The sequence below is a fragment of the Bos indicus x Bos taurus genome, chromosome 9, assembly GCF_003369695.1.
Source record: "Bos indicus x Bos taurus breed Angus x Brahman F1 hybrid chromosome 9, Bos_hybrid_MaternalHap_v2.0, whole genome shotgun sequence".
NCBI classification, from domain to species: domain Eukaryota; kingdom Metazoa; phylum Chordata; class Mammalia; order Artiodactyla; family Bovidae; genus Bos; species Bos indicus x Bos taurus.
Window position 1 is genome coordinate 58,761,682 of NC_040084.1, and position 19,022 is coordinate 58,780,703.

General features: G+C 38.7%; 1 long non-coding RNA gene across 4 annotated transcripts in view; it reads left to right on the forward strand.

Moving 5' to 3' along the window:
• Positions 1–19,022, forward strand: part of LOC113898349 — a 304,517-nt gene that overhangs the window by 159,336 nt on the left and 126,159 nt on the right. For all 4 annotated transcript variants that reach the window (XR_003512615.1, XR_003512617.1, XR_003512616.1 and 1 more), the window contains exon 5: positions 15,485–15,545. This is a non-coding gene — a long non-coding RNA (uncharacterized LOC113898349). The remainder of the gene's footprint in view (positions 1–15,484; positions 15,546–19,022) is intronic.

Consider the following 19,022-nt stretch of genomic DNA (forward strand, 5'->3'; position numbering starts at 1 on the left):
CATAAAACAACTGCTTATAATTTTTATATATCACATTATCTGGGTACAAAAAGTAGTGTCATTTATAGTCAAGATGAAAATTGATCTGGAGTATTTCCTAGTAACTTCCAAGGTGGCACAGTATAAAGAATTTCCCAGCAATGCAGGAGACATGGGTGATGGATTTTAATCCCTGGGTTGGGAAGATCCCCCAGAGGAGGAAATGACAAGCCCCTCCAGTATGCTTGCCTGGACAATTACATGGACAGAGGAGATTGTCAGGCTACAATCCATTGGATAACAAACAGTTTGACAAAATTGAGTAAACGAGCATGTACTAGTAAAGAATACAGTCTTTCTAAATTCAGTTCAGTTCAGTTCAGTCACTCAGTCGTGTCTGACTCTTTGCAACCCAATTGACTGCAGCATGCCAGGCTTCCCTATCCATTACCAACTTCTGGAGTTTACTCAAGCTCAAGTCCATTGAGTTGGTGATGTCATCCAATTATCTCATTCTGTCGTCCCCTTTTCCTCTGGCCTTCAATCCTTCCCAGCATCAGGGTCTTTCCCAGTGAGTCAGTTCTTCACATCAGGTGGCCAGTATTAGAGTTTCAGCTTCATCATCAGTCCTTCGAATGAATATTCAGGACTAATTTCCTTTAGGATGAACTGGTTGGATCTTTTTGCAGTCCAAAGGACTCTCAAGAGTCTTCTCCAACACCACAGTACAAAAGCATCAATTCTTCAGTGCTCAGCTTTCTTTATAGTCCAAATCTCACATCCATACATGACTACTGGATAAACAATAGCTTTGACTTGATAGACTTTTTTTGGCAAATAATGTCTTTTTTTAAACATGTTGTCTAGGTTGGTCATAACTTTTCTTCCAAGGAAAAAGGGTCTTTTAATTTCATGGCTGCAGTCAACATCTGCAGTGATTTTGGAGGACCCCCAAATCTGCCACTGTTTCCATTGTTTCCCCATCTATTTGCCATGAAGTGATGGAACTGGATGCCATGATCTGAGTGTTCTGAATGTTGGGTTTTAAGCCAGCTTTTTCACTCTCCTCTTTCACTTTCATCATAAGGCTCTTTAGTTCTTCTTTGCTGTCTGCCATAAGTGTGGTGTCATCTGTGTATCTGAAGTTATTGATATTTCTCCTGGCAATCATTATTCCAGCTTGTACTTCATCCAGTCCAGCATTTCTCATTATGTATTCTGCATGTAAGTTAAGTAAGCAGGGTGACAATATACAGCCTTGACATACTCCTTTCCCAACTTGGAACCAGTCTGTTGTTCAATGTCCAGTTCTAACTATTGCTTTTTCACCTGCATACATACATATTTCTCAGGAGCAGGTCAGGTGGTCTGATATTCCCTTCTTTTTAAGAATTTTCCACAGTTTGTTGTGATTCACACAGTCAAAGGCTTTGGCATAGTCAATAAAGCAGAAATAGATGTTTTTCTGGAACTCTTTTGCTTTTTTGATGATCCAATGGATGTTGGCAATTTGATCTCTGGTTCCTCTGCCTTTTCTAAATCCAGCTTGAAAGTCTGGAAGTTCAGGGTTCACGTACTGTTGAAACATGTGTTGGAGATTTTTGAGCATTACTTTCTAACATGTGAGATGAGGGTGATTGTGTGGTAGTTTGAGCATTCTTTGGCATTGCCTTTCTTTGGGATTGGAATGAAAACTGACCTGTTACAGTCCTGTGGCCACCTCTGAATTTTCCAAATTTGCTGGCATATTTAGTGCAGCACTTTCACAGCATCATTTTTTAGGATTCAAAAGAACTCAACTGAAATTCCATCACCCGCACTAGCTCTGTTGGTAGTGATGCTTCCTAAGGCCCACTTGACTTCACATTCCAGGATGTCTGGCTCTAGTTGAGTGATCACATCACCGTGATTATCTGGGTAGTGAAGATTTTTTTCTGTATAGTTGTTCTGTGTATTCTTGTCACCTCTTAGTATCTTCTGCTTCTGTTAGGTCCATACAATTTCTGTCCTTTATTCTGCCCATCTTTTCATGAAATGTTCCCTTGGTATCTCTAATTTTCTTCAAGAGACCTCTAGTCTTCTATTGTTTTCCTCTATTTCTTTGCATTGATCACTGAGGAAGGCTTTCTTATCTCTCCTCATTATTCTTTGGAACTCTGCATTCAAATGGGTATAGCTTTGCTTTTCTCCTTTGCCTTTTACTTCTCTTCCCTTTATAGCTATTTGTAAGGCCTCCTCAGACAACCATTTTGCCTTTTTACATTTCTTTTTCTTGGGGATGTTCTTGATCACTGCCTCCCATACAATGTCATGAACCTCCATCCATAGTTCTTCAGGCACTCTATCGGATCTAATCTCTTGAATCTACTTGTCACTTCCACTGTATAATTGTAAGGGATTTGATTTAGGTCATACCTGAATGATCTAGTGGTTTTCCCTACTTTCTTCTATTTAATCCTGAATTTGGCAATAAGGATTTCATGGTTTGAGCCACAGTCAGCTCCCGGTCTTGTTTTTGCTGACTGCATAGAGTTTCTCCATCTTTGGCTGAAAAGAATATAAGAGTCTTCTCTTGTGTTGTTGGAAGAGGGTGTTTGCTATGACCAGTGCATTCTCTTGGCAAAACTCTATTAGCCTTTGCCCTGCTTCATTCTGTACTCCAAAGCCAAATTTGCCTGTTACTCCAGCTATTTCTTGACTTCCTACTTCTGCCTTCCAGTCCCCTATAATGAAAAGTACATCTTTGGGGGGTGTTAGCTCTAGAAGGTCTTGTAGGTCTTCATAAAACCATTCAGCTTCAGCTTCTTCAGCATTACTGGTCAAGGCGTAGACTTGGATTACCGTATTATTGAATGGTTTGCCTTGGAAACAAGCAGAGATCATTCTGTTTTTGAGACTGCATCCAAGTACTGCATTTCAGACTCCTCTGTGAACTATGATGGCTACTCCATTTTTCCTATGGGATTCTTGCTGACAGTAGTAGATATAATGGTCATCTGAGTTAAATTCACCCATTCCAGTCCATTTTAGTTCTCCGATTCCTAAAATGTTGATGTTCACTCCTGCCATCTCCTGTTTTACCACTTCCAATTTGCCTTGATTCATGGACCTAACCATATGTAAAATTAGATAGCCAGTGGATATTTGCCATATGACACCGGGGGCTCAAAACTGGTTCTCTGTGACAACCTAGAGGGGTGTGATTGGTTGGGAGTTTGGAGGGAGGTTCTGGAAGGAGAGGACATATGCATACCTATGGCTGATTCATGTTGATATATGGCAGAAACCAACACAACATTGTAAAGCAATTATCCTCCAATTAAAAAAATTTAAACAAATAAAAGAAACAAAAAACAACACCACAAATAGAATATAGTCTTTAATTTACAAGGTCTCAAAAATGTTAGTTAATGTGAATGTCATTCCTATAAAGATAGCTTCCTGATGTTATTATACTTGTGGCAAGAAAGAAAAAATATAACTTATTTTCTTTTCAAGCTTAGTTTAAATAAAAATAATTGGGGGGAGGTAGAGGTTTTCTTTTTTCTTACTTAAACAATCTGAATTTAATCTTCATCTAGGTATCTTCTATTTCCGACTGAAACACAAAAGTGCAATGAGATAACGTAAAACTGATAGACACTACATGTAATTCAGTTAAACACTCATCAAAAATACAAAACGATAGATATATAACATTACCCACAATATTCACAGTCGTACACACCACATTTAATTTCAAAACATGCCCAACTGTCCACATTTTTTTCCAATGCACATTCAATAGTCATAGTTAATTTATTTGGCTTTCCTGTTAGAATGCATGTTTCTTGCCATCAAGAGTCTTTTCCATTCCTTCATGTTTGTAGCTTCTAGGTCTCTACTTCAAATAAATTAGGTGTTTTATAAGACGTTTTGATAATGAATAAATGAGGGAGGGAGAAGAAGGAAAATGAACACAGAGAAGAAAATACAAGCTACCTAAACCATGATAGAAGCACCTCTCCAAGGAGGTGTGCATAAGACACTCCAATCTAAATGTTCTTTGTAAATTAACATTTCCACACATGCATCTGTCAAATAGTGCAAAACAAGTGGGCTGTAATGACTAAAGAATTTTAAATCCAGTAGGTCTGAAAAAAATAAACACATAGTTTATTCAAAACAGATATCTATTGGGTTTTGAAAAATAGATACTTAATTGCTATTAAACATCTTATTCCCAGTTGTTCTACTTTTTAACTATACAAACCCCAGGCAAATAACACAACTTCTGTGACTCAGGGTCCCTAAAGGCAAAATGAAGATGAAAATATTGGTCTTCCCTGTTTTAGAAAGTCACGAAAACCAGAGAATTAATGTGAAATAAAGTGATAGCCATGTTCCAGTAAAAATATTTGACATGTTAGTGCCTAGCCATCTGACTGTTTATATTTTTAAGACTGCTTTTGTATATCTAGACTCAGATAATATATTTTTGATTGTGAGATAATATTTGATAAACCATGTTAAGCAATTTCTCTTCACTGTTATTTTGAATTTTAATTTAGTAATTTATTATGCTGTTAAATCCATGACAAGTGTTTCATCAGACATAGTTATAAAACAAAGAGTAAACATTCAGCTTGCTCACAAAATCACACCTGAGAGGGGTTCCTCTGACATCAGATGAAATAATTTCAAATCACAGAAGATTTTATACAATTCAACAGAGAAATCAAAGCCTCAAAGAGAGACATGGGATGATAAAATGAGGTTAAAATATAATTATGAGAGGCAAGTTAGCAGATAATTCATGTAGCATGCCTGTGTAGCTGCTGCAGTTTACATATGCAGAGCTGTCATATGATATTCAAGAAGTAGGATTTGTACTGAGGAATTTTAAACATAAACACAGGTAAATCTTACAGAGTATGTGTATATTGACAGGGTTTTTAATGAGCTGAGCTACACAGAAACATTAAAAAAGGAAATATCACTTATACATAGAATCTAAAAAAATAATAAAAGTAAATCTATTTATAAAATAGATACAGTCACAGACATAGAAAACCACCTATGGTTACCAGAGGGGAAAGGGAGGGCAAAGAGGGATAAATTAGGAGTATGGGATTAACCAATACACACTACTATATAAACGATTAAAAAGCAACAGGATTTACTGTAGCAGAGGGAACAATGTTCAGTATCTATGGTAACCTGTAATGGAAAATAACCAGAAAAAATTATATGTGTATAGATAGATAGATAGATGAACCACTTTGTACACCTGAAGCTAACACAGTATTATATATCATCTATAAAAAATAAAAGTCATTTATTAGTCAAGAAAAGAAAAAAATGAAACAAAGACTAAAGTGAGCTTTCCAAAAGAATCACAACCACACACACACACACATAAACTTATACATACATATACATACACATGTTAGCATTAATGTTGAGCAAACAGACTTGTCAAGAAAATCTGTTTGTATTCTAAATCTCTCATTGCATGTGTGCATATACATATTGACAAAGTAAACAAAGTTCATGTTTTTAATATGCTGTCAGCATCTGGCTGCATTTACTTAATCATTTACTTACTAGTATATGAAGACACAATAAAACACTGCAAAGTCATACTTTATAAACCACGTGTGAAGAGAAGAGAGAAGCCTGGCCCAGTGTTTAGGGTCTGAGGCCTCTTAAAATAAGTTGTGAATTGCCCTTTTTAATCAGGACACCGGGGAAGAGAATGATTTCTTTTGAGTGCAAGCACTTCAGAATTCCTGGTGTCAAGTGGAAGCCCACAGGCCTCAGAAGCCAGGCTCTTCTCCCTTGAAGAAGTTTCAGTGCATGCACATTAGATGCTTACATGCTCTTGAATGCAGCCTATTATAAGGACAACAAAGACGAGATCAGTGAAAAGAATTTCTTACAGAAATAGGCACCACCCCAGGAGCCAGTTTTAGGCTGGGAGTAATAGAAAGATAAAATAGAAAGGTGGTGACCTTCATTCTTCATCTCCCTACAACTTGATGGCTTATTTTTGATATAAATCCTTCTGGCTAAAATATAGACTTTAAAAAAAGCATTAAAAACATCAGACTTTAGTGAGGTGTGGGGAAGTGGAGGGGGTTCCTGTGGAGCAGAACTCTGATTACACAGAGGGGGTCAGCTCTTTCTACAGAACAAAATTTATTTTGTATGATTTACTCTCAGAGCTCACTCTTTATATCAATTCATCCTATGAGCTCATCAATTAATTCCAGATATTTTAGAATAGAGGAGAACAGTACTCTTTAAATAAAATCTAAAATGTTTGCTGATTATGTCTTCCTGTATGCTGTTACCTTCAGCCATTTTCATCTGGCTCTAATGAAAATTTTGAAGTAACTTACTAAATGCACCAAACAAAACTAACATTCTAATCTCAGGAGCATTCCAGTTATTACATAAAAACATAATTTATGTAACTTCTACTTTGCTCATTATCTTTCTTTACTTTGCATTTAAGTATTACTTTAGCTACTAATTACCCTGGTGTATGCATGCTACTTAACTCATTTTCATTCTAACCTGTCCCTAACTCAATTCTCAGTGACTTCAACTCATTCAAAGTGAAAAGAGAAAGTGTTAGTCACTCAGTCATGCCTGTCTCTTTGCAACCCTTTGTACTCTAGTCCACTAGGCTCCTATGTCCATGGGATTCTCCGGGCAAGAATACTGAAGTGGGTTGCCATTTCCTTCTCCAGGGGACCTTCCTGACCCAGGGATTGAACCCCGTTCTCCCGCATTGCAGGCAGATTCTTCACTGTCTGAGCCGCCAGGGAAGCCCCACTAATGGCAATTCACACAAACCCCCTCAAAAAAAGACGAGAGTAAGAATCATGCTCTCCAATTTTAGCCCAATTAATGGAATGACAGCATTTACTTCATGATAGATCATACCCATAACAGAGTTAACTGTAATAGAGCTTCACAAGCCAAGAATCTACAGGACTCCCATGAACACAAAAAGTAAGTTTTCCCTAAATGAAGCGAGAGCTCTCATGGGTTCTGAATCATTCATTTTAACTGCACATGTATAGTAGGTATTTTTTAAGATCTAATAATAATCTGTACATATTTCCCAATTATCTGTATATGTAACCTAAGTTTTCTAAACCTATATCTTCTTGGACTTTCTCCAGGTAATTAAAATTGCTTTATAAAAATAATAATCTAGTAATCATTTTGCTAATTTCCACATGTCCCTATGTGAGAAGGAAGCAATGCTAGGATGTTGTGAGAGATGGTATTGTCCTATCCCCACCTCTAGAGACACCAGAGCAGAAACCTCAGCGCTGAAGTTTCCAATCTTGTAAATGGCAGAGCCAGGTTTCTCAGGAATTCCAACTCCTTTCCTATTAGGGTGGGTATTCTACTGCTTGGAAAGGAAGTCCTCTGTGGAGGCTACCATGAAGGTTATGAAGGCTGATGCTTACGGGACTAGCAGGGAAGAATTCTGGAGTTCGGAGAGAATGTATGAGATGGGGAACCTGAAAGAACCATGGAAACTAGAAAAAAAGAAGCAGCTGGGTGTAGTATTAAAATGGTTACCTTGAGCCAATCACTTAATATCTCTGGATGCTGTGCATGTACTTGAGTTTGAATAGGCCGGCAAGTAGAGGACCTGTATGGGTCACTTGTTTCGTCCAGTGCATTTTTTTTTGTTTTTACAAATGAATAAACAAACACCAATCTAAGCTCTCAAAAATGATAGAGTTAATTGTGGAACTAGAAAGCAAAGAATTTTTCAAAATTTGGTGATAATATCTACTTTGTCTAAGCCTTAGGGTTGTTTGAAAAATCAAATAAAGTATATGAAAAACACCATTGAAAACTGGTTCTTACCCCATTTTGCCTGAGACAGAGGGCATTTTCTCAAACACAGAGCTAAAAGAGGGAGGTTCTGGCGAACTGGGACAAAATGTCAGTGATGCTAGGTACAATGTACATTTAATGTGTTACATCAGTTCAAATATTATATATATATATAGCACAATTCTATGGACAGAGGTCAAGGATGTTTTGAGTTGAAAAAAATGAAGCTTGTACCTCAAACTGAAGAGTATCTGTGATTCAGACCAAAGAACTTTGTGTCCTCAGGGCCAAAACCTGAGAATAATAGCTTTGGAACAGCTGAGAAAGTGCCAACAGACAGGAAAGAGTGATAGATTCAGGGGTAGAGTAAAAAAAAAACAAATACAGTGGATGGACAACTGTAAAAGGAAGGTTCTGGCAAAAAAATGGCATCAAGCCAAGCCAGAATGAATTTATCCCAAACTGGGCATACATGGTGTAACTTCCTTTTGCATTTCAACTTAATTCTGTTATTGTTTTGGTTTACTTTTACACACTTCTACAGTAGTAAAAAGAATGAAGAGAAGACATAGCAAAAGAAACTCAAAAGCAAAATGTTCAAATTTTTATAGACCATCATTTTCTGAAAAGCAAAACTAAGAATTCAAACGCAGCAAAACAGGTTGTGTTTGCTTTGAATGTGCATTTAATCTCATGAAAATTAGGTGTGATTTCTGAGGGCTTCTTTGGTGCCTTAAACAATAAAGAATCTGCCTACAGTGCAGGAGACTCAGGTTTCATCCCTTGGTTGGGAAGATCCCCTGGGGAAGGGAATGGCAACCCACTCCAGCATTCTTGCCTGGAGAATTCCATGAACAGAGGAGCCTGGCGGGCTATAGTCCAGGAGTTACAAAGAATCAGACAAGACTGAGGGACTAACATTTTACTGTGATTTATGTAGGAGGTCGAGAAGAGTTGGACACGACTGAGCGACTTCACTTTCACTTTTCACTTTCATGCACTGGAGAAGGAAATGGCAACCCACTCCAGTGTTCTTGCCTGGAGAATTCCAGGGACGGCGGAGCCTGGTGGGCTGCCGTCTATGGGGTCGCACAGAGTCGGACACGACTGAAGCGACTTAGCAGCAGCAGCAGCGAATACATTCCAGTATGGCTCCACAGAAGTGAAGTCTAGCCCCGAGCCTACTACTAGAAACGATAATGGCATTGAATCCATCAGGTTTCCTCTGTGAGTTTCATGTGCTTCCTCTGTATAAAAGGGCCCTTAAACCAGAACACCTCCAAATTCCTTTGAAATTCAAAAACTTTGTAATTGGGGAATCACAAAATTCAGATTCTGGTAATTTGATTCTTCCTTTACATTTTTATCTCCTGCTGGAAAGGTGACGTTCTTGACCACCAGTGAAATTGGGAGGCAAGTGACAGGGGTAATTGATATTCTTATAGACTGTGAGATATCTAACCAGACAGATCTTTTGAGTCCTACCTCCAAGACTTATTGGCCAGAGAACTGCAGCTGGTTGCAAAGTCTAAGATCACTCATTTGAAAATGATGTTGGCTATAACTCAGAGTGTGACTGCGGCGATTGAATAAGACAGTGTCACAGTGTCTAGCACATGGTCTGCAGCCCATAATTTTTTTCTTGCTTGCTTTCCTTTTGGATTAAACTGACATAATACATAGTTTGTAGCTAAAAGAGTAAAATGTAATAAATGACTTGAAAAACAGTAAATTTCTGCTCTCCGTCATAATGAGTATTTACCATCAGCCCCAATACACAGACCATCCATTTGTGATTATCTTGACCTGCCTTCACAACCCCCAGGCTAATCTCTTTTAATAACATTTTTAAATAAAGTGAAATAAATAATACACTTGAATGCTGAAATCTACAGCACCACTAAACTTCAGTTTTGAATTTCTATAAATACTTATCCCTAATGATTCCATTGAAATTTCAGTAATTAGTACAAGTGATTTAAACCAAGCATATTTGGCTTCATGACAATAGATACAGCTACTATGGTTATTTATTGTATGAATTGCTGTACACCATTTCTTTTTCTTCTCCCCACAGTGATAATAATTTGTTCTAGTAGCAGCAGAAGAAAGCAGTTGTCCTAGCCATATCACTTACTGTGTTGGCAAAGAATCACTTTAATTCCTCTTTGAATTGACATGGAATGAATCAGAAGATTCTGTTCTTGAGTGGTTCAGTTTACTCAATATCTGTATTTATCAACTTTAATATACATAGGCATCTTCAAAATAATTATACAACACACATATCCATGCATATAATTACACAAAGGTAATGTTTAAAATCTGGACTGCAAGGAGATCCAACCAGTCCGTTCTGAAGGAGATCAGCCCTGGGATTTCTTTGGAAGGAATGATGCTAAGGCTGAAACTCCAGTACTTTGGCCACCTCATGAGAAGAGTTGACTCCGTGGAAAAGACCCTGATGCTGGGAGGGATTGGGGCCAGGAGGAGAAGGGGACAACAGAGGATGAGATGGCTGGATGGCATCACTGAATCGATGGACGTGAGTCTGGGTGAACTCCGGGAGTTGGTGATGGACAGGGAAGCCTGGAGTGCTGCGATTCATGGGGTCGCAAAGAGTCGGACACGACTGAGTGACTGAACTGAACTGGACTGAATGTTTAAAAAACAAATTACTTCATCTATAGGTGCTGATTTTATTCAAAGCACACTGGCACTGTTACCACCTAGCGCACAGTCCTAATTTGAGGAATCATTCTCAAAAGGGGCTGAACAAATTCCAATTTGCAATACCAAGCAGGCTCATAAGGAAAGGGTTATCATTTCTTTAATGAGTGGGGCTCTGATCCCTTCATTCAAGGTGAGACTGTGAAAATGTTAAATGACACATGAGGCATGAATATTCATTTGACACCTAGATATACACACACCAATGTTTGTTTTCATATAAGTTACTGGTGTGGTAGAGATTTCTCATTAAAGACAAATTTTTGGTTGAACGCTATTACTAGCTTACCAAAGCACTGTCTGCTTTTACAATATATATGGCATTTGATCCAGAATGCCACATGGGCAGCCACTCTCTCAATAGGTTTTGTCACCCTGAAATGCACACCCGGGATCTGTCCCTCCCGAAATTAGATTACTAACTCACAATCAGTTTTATCTGTGTCCAAGAGGGCTTCAGGCAGATATGATGATTCACGGACTGAAAATGATCATTCCCCTCCATTCCCTCTTCCTGCACCATCAAATGGCTTCACATTCTGCCTTTTCTTGCCTGAACTGCTGCAAGAGTGCTCTGATTGGTCTGCCAAATTCTAGTCTTACTTCTTTCAAATATGTTTTTCACATTGAAGTCAAATCTGATCTGGCCCCTCTTTTAAATAGTCAAAACTATTAACACGACTGAGGGGTGTCTAGTGCTTTGTCTTGTTGCTTCTCTGCCTTGTGAGCTCTGTCCCAGTCATCTTGAGACACTTGCAGTGCTCAGAACTGGATATGTATATTCTTGCCTCCGGGCTTTCCCAGTGGATCAGAGGTAAAGAATCTGCCTGCATTGCCAGAGACATGGGTTCAATCCCTGGGTTGGGAAGATCCCCTGGAGGAGGGCGTGGCAACCCCTCCAGTAGTCTTGCCTGGAGAATCCCATGGACAGAGAAGCTTGGTGGGCTGAAGTCCATAGGGTCACAAAGAGCTGGACATGCCTGAAGTGACTGAGCACATATGCACTCTTGTCTCCAGGACTCTGCGCATTCTATACCCTCTGCCCAAACTGTTAGCTCTCCTCCTCCCAACCTTCCCATCAGCCCCTAGAGCTTCACTAGATGAACTCTTGACTTCTCTCCTTTAGATATTAATGTAGCCATGACTCACTCTAAGAATCCTTTCCTGACACTCCTCCAACCTCTTCTAAAGAGCTCATGATTTGTCCCTACATGATAATGGATTACTTGTATGTGGGACTCAGCATACTGTACCATAATTTCTGGGATTCCCTTGTAGCTCAGTCTGCAAAGAATCTGCTTGTAATGCAGGAGACCTAGGTTCAATTCCTGGGTTGGGAATAGCCCCTGGAGAAGGAAATAGCAACCTACTTCAGTATTCTTGCCTGAGAAATCCCATGGACAGAAGAGCCTGGTGGGCTACAGTCCCTAGGATCGCAAAGAGACAGACATGACCTAGCAACTAAACCACAACCACCATAATTTCTGGTTTGCTTTTTTGTCTCTCCCATAAAATATTCTTATAAACTCCTTGAGTGCAAAGATTATATATTATCAACTGTGGTGTTATACCACAAGCAGAATAGCCAGCACATAATAGATGCTTAATAAATACTAATAATGAATAAATAAAAATAATTAAAATTAGTTATAAAGCTTCATGTGTTTAAGAGATGTCTTTATTCATTTACTTCCAAACAAAAATTCCATTCCAATCTAAGAAATATGCTCTACTTAATAAATGAGTAATGAAAAATTCTTAAATTGTTCTATGTTTAATTATAAAAATATGTATCCTTTAAATAAATATTGTTAAATTTACTTTAATTTGAAAGCCTGTTACTCAATTTCACCAAATAGAAAAACACAAGAAAAATAAACTTCAATTTTAAAACATTCCTTTCTTCCTTCTATTTTAAGGAAAGCAAATATGGAAAAAGTACCCTTAATCCTAGCCTTTGCTGATCATTTCCCATATAACTCGTTTAACTACCCTACTGTTCTGGTTACCAACTGCTGCACAACAAATCACCCCAAATTTAATTGCATAAAAATGAGGATCGTTTATTATCACCTCTCATGGTTTGGGCTGCTGACCTGGTTCAGCTAATTGGTTGTTGCTCAGTGCCTTTCATATGGTTTTGGTCAGATGGTGAACTTGAGTTATTTTGATCATTTCCTCAGTCATATGTCTCATGATGGATGCTGGCTGTCAGCTGCATCTTCAGTGGGAGCTGTTGGCCAAAATACTTACAAGTAGACTCTCTCCATGAACTGGGTTTCTGCAAAGCATGGAAGCTAGGTGCCAAGAACAGTTACTAGTCTTTCTAACCTAGTCTCAAAACTCGTGCAGTCTTGTTTCCCTCCAGTTTGTTCTTTGGAAGGAGGTTCATAAGGCCAGCCTATATTTTAAAGAGAAGAGACTTGGACTCTAGCTCTTGATGAGAGGGCATGTTTTAAAGCCATCAAATTTACCTAACCACTAGTCTCCATTCTTGGTTTTTTTTTTTGGCTGCACAAGGCATGTAGGATCCTAGCCCGCTGACAAGGAATTGAATCCGTGGGCCCTCCATTTGAAGTGGTGGTAATGGTTTAGTCATTAAGTCATGTCCAACTTTTGCAATCCCATGACTGTAGCCCACCAGGCTCTTCTGTCTATGGGATTTCCCAGGCAAGGATACTGGAGTGGGTTGCCATTTTCTTCTCCAGGGTATCTTCCTGACCCAGGGACTGAATACAAGTCTCCTACGTTGCAGGCAGATTCTTTACCAACTGAGCCACCAGGGAAGCTCCCTTTGAAGGGCAGTCCTAACTACTAGACTGCTAGGTAAATCCCTAAACATTCTTCTTTCTAATGGACATACTACTTCATCTACCCCTCTCACTGCAAGCTTGTTTTCCCAACATTTGATTGTCTATTCCTTCATGTTTGTGTTTTCTTTCTGTAAGGTAAGCTCAGCCTGTTGAGAGACTACATGGGCACCGGCGTTTATAATCCTGAATCCATGTGGACATGAGAATGTTTGTGCTGGATCTCAGAGAATGGATACCTGTGTGTTCACATGTGTGGAAGGATGCAGCTGCTCCAAGATGTACTCCATTGTTGCTGTAAACTCCCCTCTGTTTTTCTCTATTAAATCGATTGATATACATAAGACTATTGGGAACTGTAGTTTTCTTAGGTTATGGTTGACTTTCTCTGAATCAAAAGTGGCTGATTCTTTTTTAAAATACTCTGTTTAGGGTGATAAAAAAACATTTGAAAATAGATCATAGTGAGAGTTGTACGTTGTCGATGTAAGTAATGCCACTGAATTGTATGCTTCAGTTCAGTTCAGTTCAGTCACTCAGTTGTGTCCAACTCTTTGCAACCCCATGAATCACAGCACACCAGGCCTCCCTGTCCATCACCAACACCTGGAGTTCACTCAGACGCACGTCCATCCAGTCAGTGATGCCATCCAGCCATCTCATCCTCTGTCATCCTCTTCTCCTCCTGACCCCAATCCCTCCCAGCATCAGGGTCTTTTCCAATGAGTCAACTCTTCACATGAGGTGGCCAAAGTACTGGAATTTCACCTGTAGCATCATTCCTTCCAAAGAAACCCCAGGGCTCATCTCCTTCAGAATGGACTGGTTGGATCTCCTTGCAGTCCAAGGGACTCTCAACAGTCTTCTCCAACACCACAGTTCAAAACCATCAATTCTTCGGCTCTCAGCTTTCTTCACAGTCCAACTCTCACATCCATACGTGACCACTGGAAAAACCACAGCCTTGACCAGATGGACCTTTGTTGGCAAAGTAATGTTTCTGCTTTTGAATATGCTATCTAGGTTGGTCATAACTTTCCTTCCAAGGATAAGTGCCTTTTAATTTCATGGCTACAGTCACCATCTGCAGTGATTTTGGAGCCCCGCAAAATAAAGTCTGCCCCTGTTTCCACTGTTTCCCCATCTATTTCCCATGAAGTGACGGGACCGGATGCCATGATCTTCGTTTTCTGAATGTTGAGCTTTAAGCCAACTTTTTTCACTCTCCACTTCCACTTTCATCAGGAGGCTTTTGAGTTGCTCTTCACTTTCTGCCATAAGGGTGTTGTCATCTGCATATCTGAGGTTATTGATATTTCTCCTGGCAATCTTGATTCCAGCTTGTGCTTCTTCCAGCCCAGCACTTCTCATGATGTAGTCTGCATGTAAGTTAAATAAGCAGGGTGACAATATACAGCCTTGACGTACTCCTTTTCCTGTTTGGAACCAGTCTGTTGTTCCATGTCCAGTTCTAACTCTTGCTTCCTGACCTGCATACAGGTTTCTGAATTGTATTCTGAATTGTATGCTTAAGTGGTATTAATTGGCAAGTGATATATATTTATGTATATTTACATACATATATTTATATGATGTATACATATACATATATGTATATAGAAAGAGAAAGAATTGTAGTTTAAAAAATCAGTAATGGCGTACACTAAAAACCATTGAATTGTGCAGTTTAAATGGGTGAACTTGTCTGAGATATGAATTACATCAATCAAATTGCTAAAAATGTTCAAGGGAGAGAAATGGATACTGCTGTTCACTACCCACAATTCTAAAGAAAGGTGTTCTTTTATCCATGGGATTCTCTTGGCAAGAATACTGAAGTGGGTTGTCATTTTTTTCTCCAGGGGATCTTCCCCACCCAGGAATTGAACCTAAGCCCCCTGCACTGCAGGTGGTTTCTTTACTGACTGAGCCACTGTCTATTCTATTCAATAATAGGAGAAATAAAATTATGTATTATGCATTCATTATGTTTATAAACAGTGATATAGGGTTTACTGGTTACTGTTACAATACAGCCTATTAATTGTGTACATTTTGCCAGATTTAAGTTTTCAGAGGTTTATTTTAGGTCTTCTGTGCTTTTGTTTGTTTTACAGACAATTATCAGACGCTCTTTATGCTTCCAAATTGGAGGCACTTTATCTATGCTGACACTAGGTGAGTATCACATATACATGCAAAGACACTAGCCCTGGCCTAGGTAAGAAATCTAAGTCAGACTGTGAAGAGTTACGGATGACCCTATGCATAAACGCTTTTCATTTTTGTATAAAACCTTTTCCTGTGTTGTACTTCTAATGATTTCCATCGTTGAAATTTTTGGCTCTCAAGTGAAAATGTGGTCGTGGAATCAGCATATGGAAATATATATGTGGAACAAAGAGTAAAAGTAAGACAACATGTGGGTGTTGAATTTTGTGTTTTGATTTGTTTTCATTTCAGGCTGGAACCAAAGAATAAAAAAAAAAAGTTATCCATCCAACCTCTTACTTTTAGTGAGGCTCAGTAAAAACTTTTCAGCAAACTGAAATTCCAAATGAGCCCTGGCTATGGATCACTCATATTTCTGAATATCTGGTTCCAATTCTATTCTAGTCCGTCCTATCCCATTCAGTCCTAACAGGGACTACCACCCTCAGTCCAACCTTCTGTTAGAGCTCAGCTTGTCAGTAAGTAGAAAAAATTACACTGGTCTGATTAATCTAAATAGGCTTTTTCTGCTCCTTTACGTGGATGTTGAGAATATACAGAAAATGTGTCAGATACCCAAGATCTAGAGAATCAGAGAATAGCAAGGAGAGATAAAAAGACCTTCTTCAATGAACAATGCAAAGAAATAGAGGAAAATCATAGAAAGGGAAAGACTAGAGATCTCTTCAAGAAAGCTGGAGATATCAAAGGGACATTTCATGTTAGGATGGGCATGATAAAGGACAGAAACAGTAAACACTTAACAGAGGCAGAAGAGATTAAATAGATGTGGCAAAAATACACAGAAGAACTGCATAAAAAAAGATCTTGATGAGCTAGATAATGACTATGTGTGGTCGTTCACCTGGAGTCAGATATCCTGCAGTGTGAAGTCAAGTGAACCTTAAGAAGCATTACCACGAACAAAGCTAGTGGAGGTGATGGAATTCCAGCTGAACTATTTAAAATACTAAAAGATGATGCTGTTAAAGTGCTGCACTCAAATGTCAGCAAATTTGGAAAACTCAGCAGTGACCACAGAACTGGAAAAGGTAAGTTTTCATTCAAATTCCAAATTAGGGTATTCCTAAAGAATGTTCAAACTGCCAGAAATTTGTACTTACACATGGGAAGTAAGAAAGCAAGCAAGGGAATTCCAGAAGAACATTTACTTCTGTTTCATTGACTACTAGAAAGCCTTTGACGGTATGAATCACAACAAACTGTGGAAAATTCTTAAAGAGTTGGGAATACCAAACCATCTTACCTGTCTCCTGAGAAATACATTTGCAGGTCAAGAAGCAACAGTTAGAACCAAACATGGAAAAAGGGACAACTTCAAAATTAGGAAAGGAGTATGAGGAGGCTGTATACTGTCACACTGCTTATTTAATTTATATGCAGAGTACATCATGCAAAAAGCCAGGCTGGATGAGTTACAAGCTGGAATCAAGACTGCCAGGAGAAATATCAACAATCTCAGATATGCAGATAATACCATTTTAATGGCAGAATGCAGAGAGGAACTAAGAGTCTTTTGATGAGAGTAAAGGAGGAGAGTGAAAAAAACTGGCTTAAAATTCAACATTAAAAAATCTAAGATCATGGCATTCAGTCCCACTACTTCATGGCAAATAGAAGGGGAAATGTGGAAGGAATGAGAGATTTTCTCTTCTTAGGCTCTAAAATCACTGTGGATGGTGACTGTAGCCATGAAATTAGAAGACGCTTGCTTCTTGAAAGGAAGGCTATGACAAACCTAGAGAGTATATTAGAAAGTAAAGACATCACTTTGCTGACAAAGGGCCGTGTAGTAAAAGCTATGGTCTTTCTAGTAGTCACATATGGATGTGAGAGTGGGACCATAAAGAAGGCTGAGCATCGAAGAATTGATGCTTTTGAACTGTGGTGCTGGAGAAGAGACTCTTGAGGGTCCCTTGGACAGCAAGGAGATCAAACCAGTCAATCCTAAGGGAAATCGACCCTGAATACTCATTGGAAGCTGAAGCTCCAATATTTTGGGTACTTGATGAGAAGAACTGACTCATTGGGAAAGACCCTGAAGCTGGGAAAAATTGAAGCAAAAGGAGAAGAGGGTGGCAGAGGATGAGATGGTTGGAAAACATCACTGATTCAATGGACATGAACTTGGGCAAACTCCATGAGATAATGAGGGACATGGCGTCCTGGCATGCTGCAGTCCATGGGGTCTCAAAGTCATGGGGACACGACTTAGTGACTGAATAACAACAACTCAAGATCTAGACCCTAGACTACTCTATTATAAAGATCACATACCTCACACTTGAGTGTCTAGAAAATAACTAAACCAATGAAACCTCTGAAAAAACATCTTCTCTGGAGGATGTAAGCTAGCATACACTACTTAAAAAACAAAACTTTAAAGAAATGACTATTAAGTACATTATCTAACCAATTGTCTTACCCCTATGCCCCATTTTACTATTTCCGGGACACCCTGATTACACTATTTAGTCATATCTCTTTTAATGATAAACTTAATGACTTCAATTAAGTCATATTCTCTACATCTGTGATATCTGTTCCTTTGGGCTGTTATAACAGAAAACCATGAAATGGGTGGTTTATCAACAACAGAAATTTATGTCTCAAAGTTCTAGAGACTGCTGCTGCTGCTGCTGCTGCTAAGTCACTTCAGTCGTGTCCGACTCTGTGCGACCCCATAGACGGCAGCCCACCAGGCTCCTCTGTCCATGGGATTTTCTAGGCAAGAGTACTGGAGTGGGGTGCCATCGCCTTCTCTGCTAGAGACTCTAGTCCATGATAAAAGTGCCAACAGATTCAGTGCCCAGGTATCTGTTTTTTGGCTCAACCTGTTTTTTGGCTCATAGAAGGTTATCTGGTAGAAGGGGTAAGGGAGCTCTCTGGAGTCTCTTCTACAAGGGCGTTAATCCTGGCTCCCAAAGAATGTTTTCTAATATTACAGAACCTGAGAGAAGATTCTCAACTTTGTCACACCTACTTCCCCTTTTATTACAAATATTTGACATTCTGTCCACTATACTGAAATGAAGTTTGTAGATAATATAATCTACAGTACATACAACTTCAAAGAATCAATATAATGGCATGACATGTAAAAATAAAATAAGAGGAAAGTAATTTATCATAAGGTACTGTGTAGTTTACATGTAAGTGTTTGAAAACTGCACTAGAAAACAAAATAAAGAGATTACACATTTGCATCTGTTAGCAATAACTTAAATGAAAGAGCTACAAAGCTTACTGATTGAGGTGTGTTTTATTTGCTATATAAATTCCACTACAATAAGAGTGTTGGTAATTTGATTTTCTGTTATGTAAGAAAAAAATAATTTTATAGTTCTGAACAAAATAAAGTGCAGCCTTCCCTAGATTTATACAATATTTGCATTCCAGGTAATTCAGCATACACTATGATCA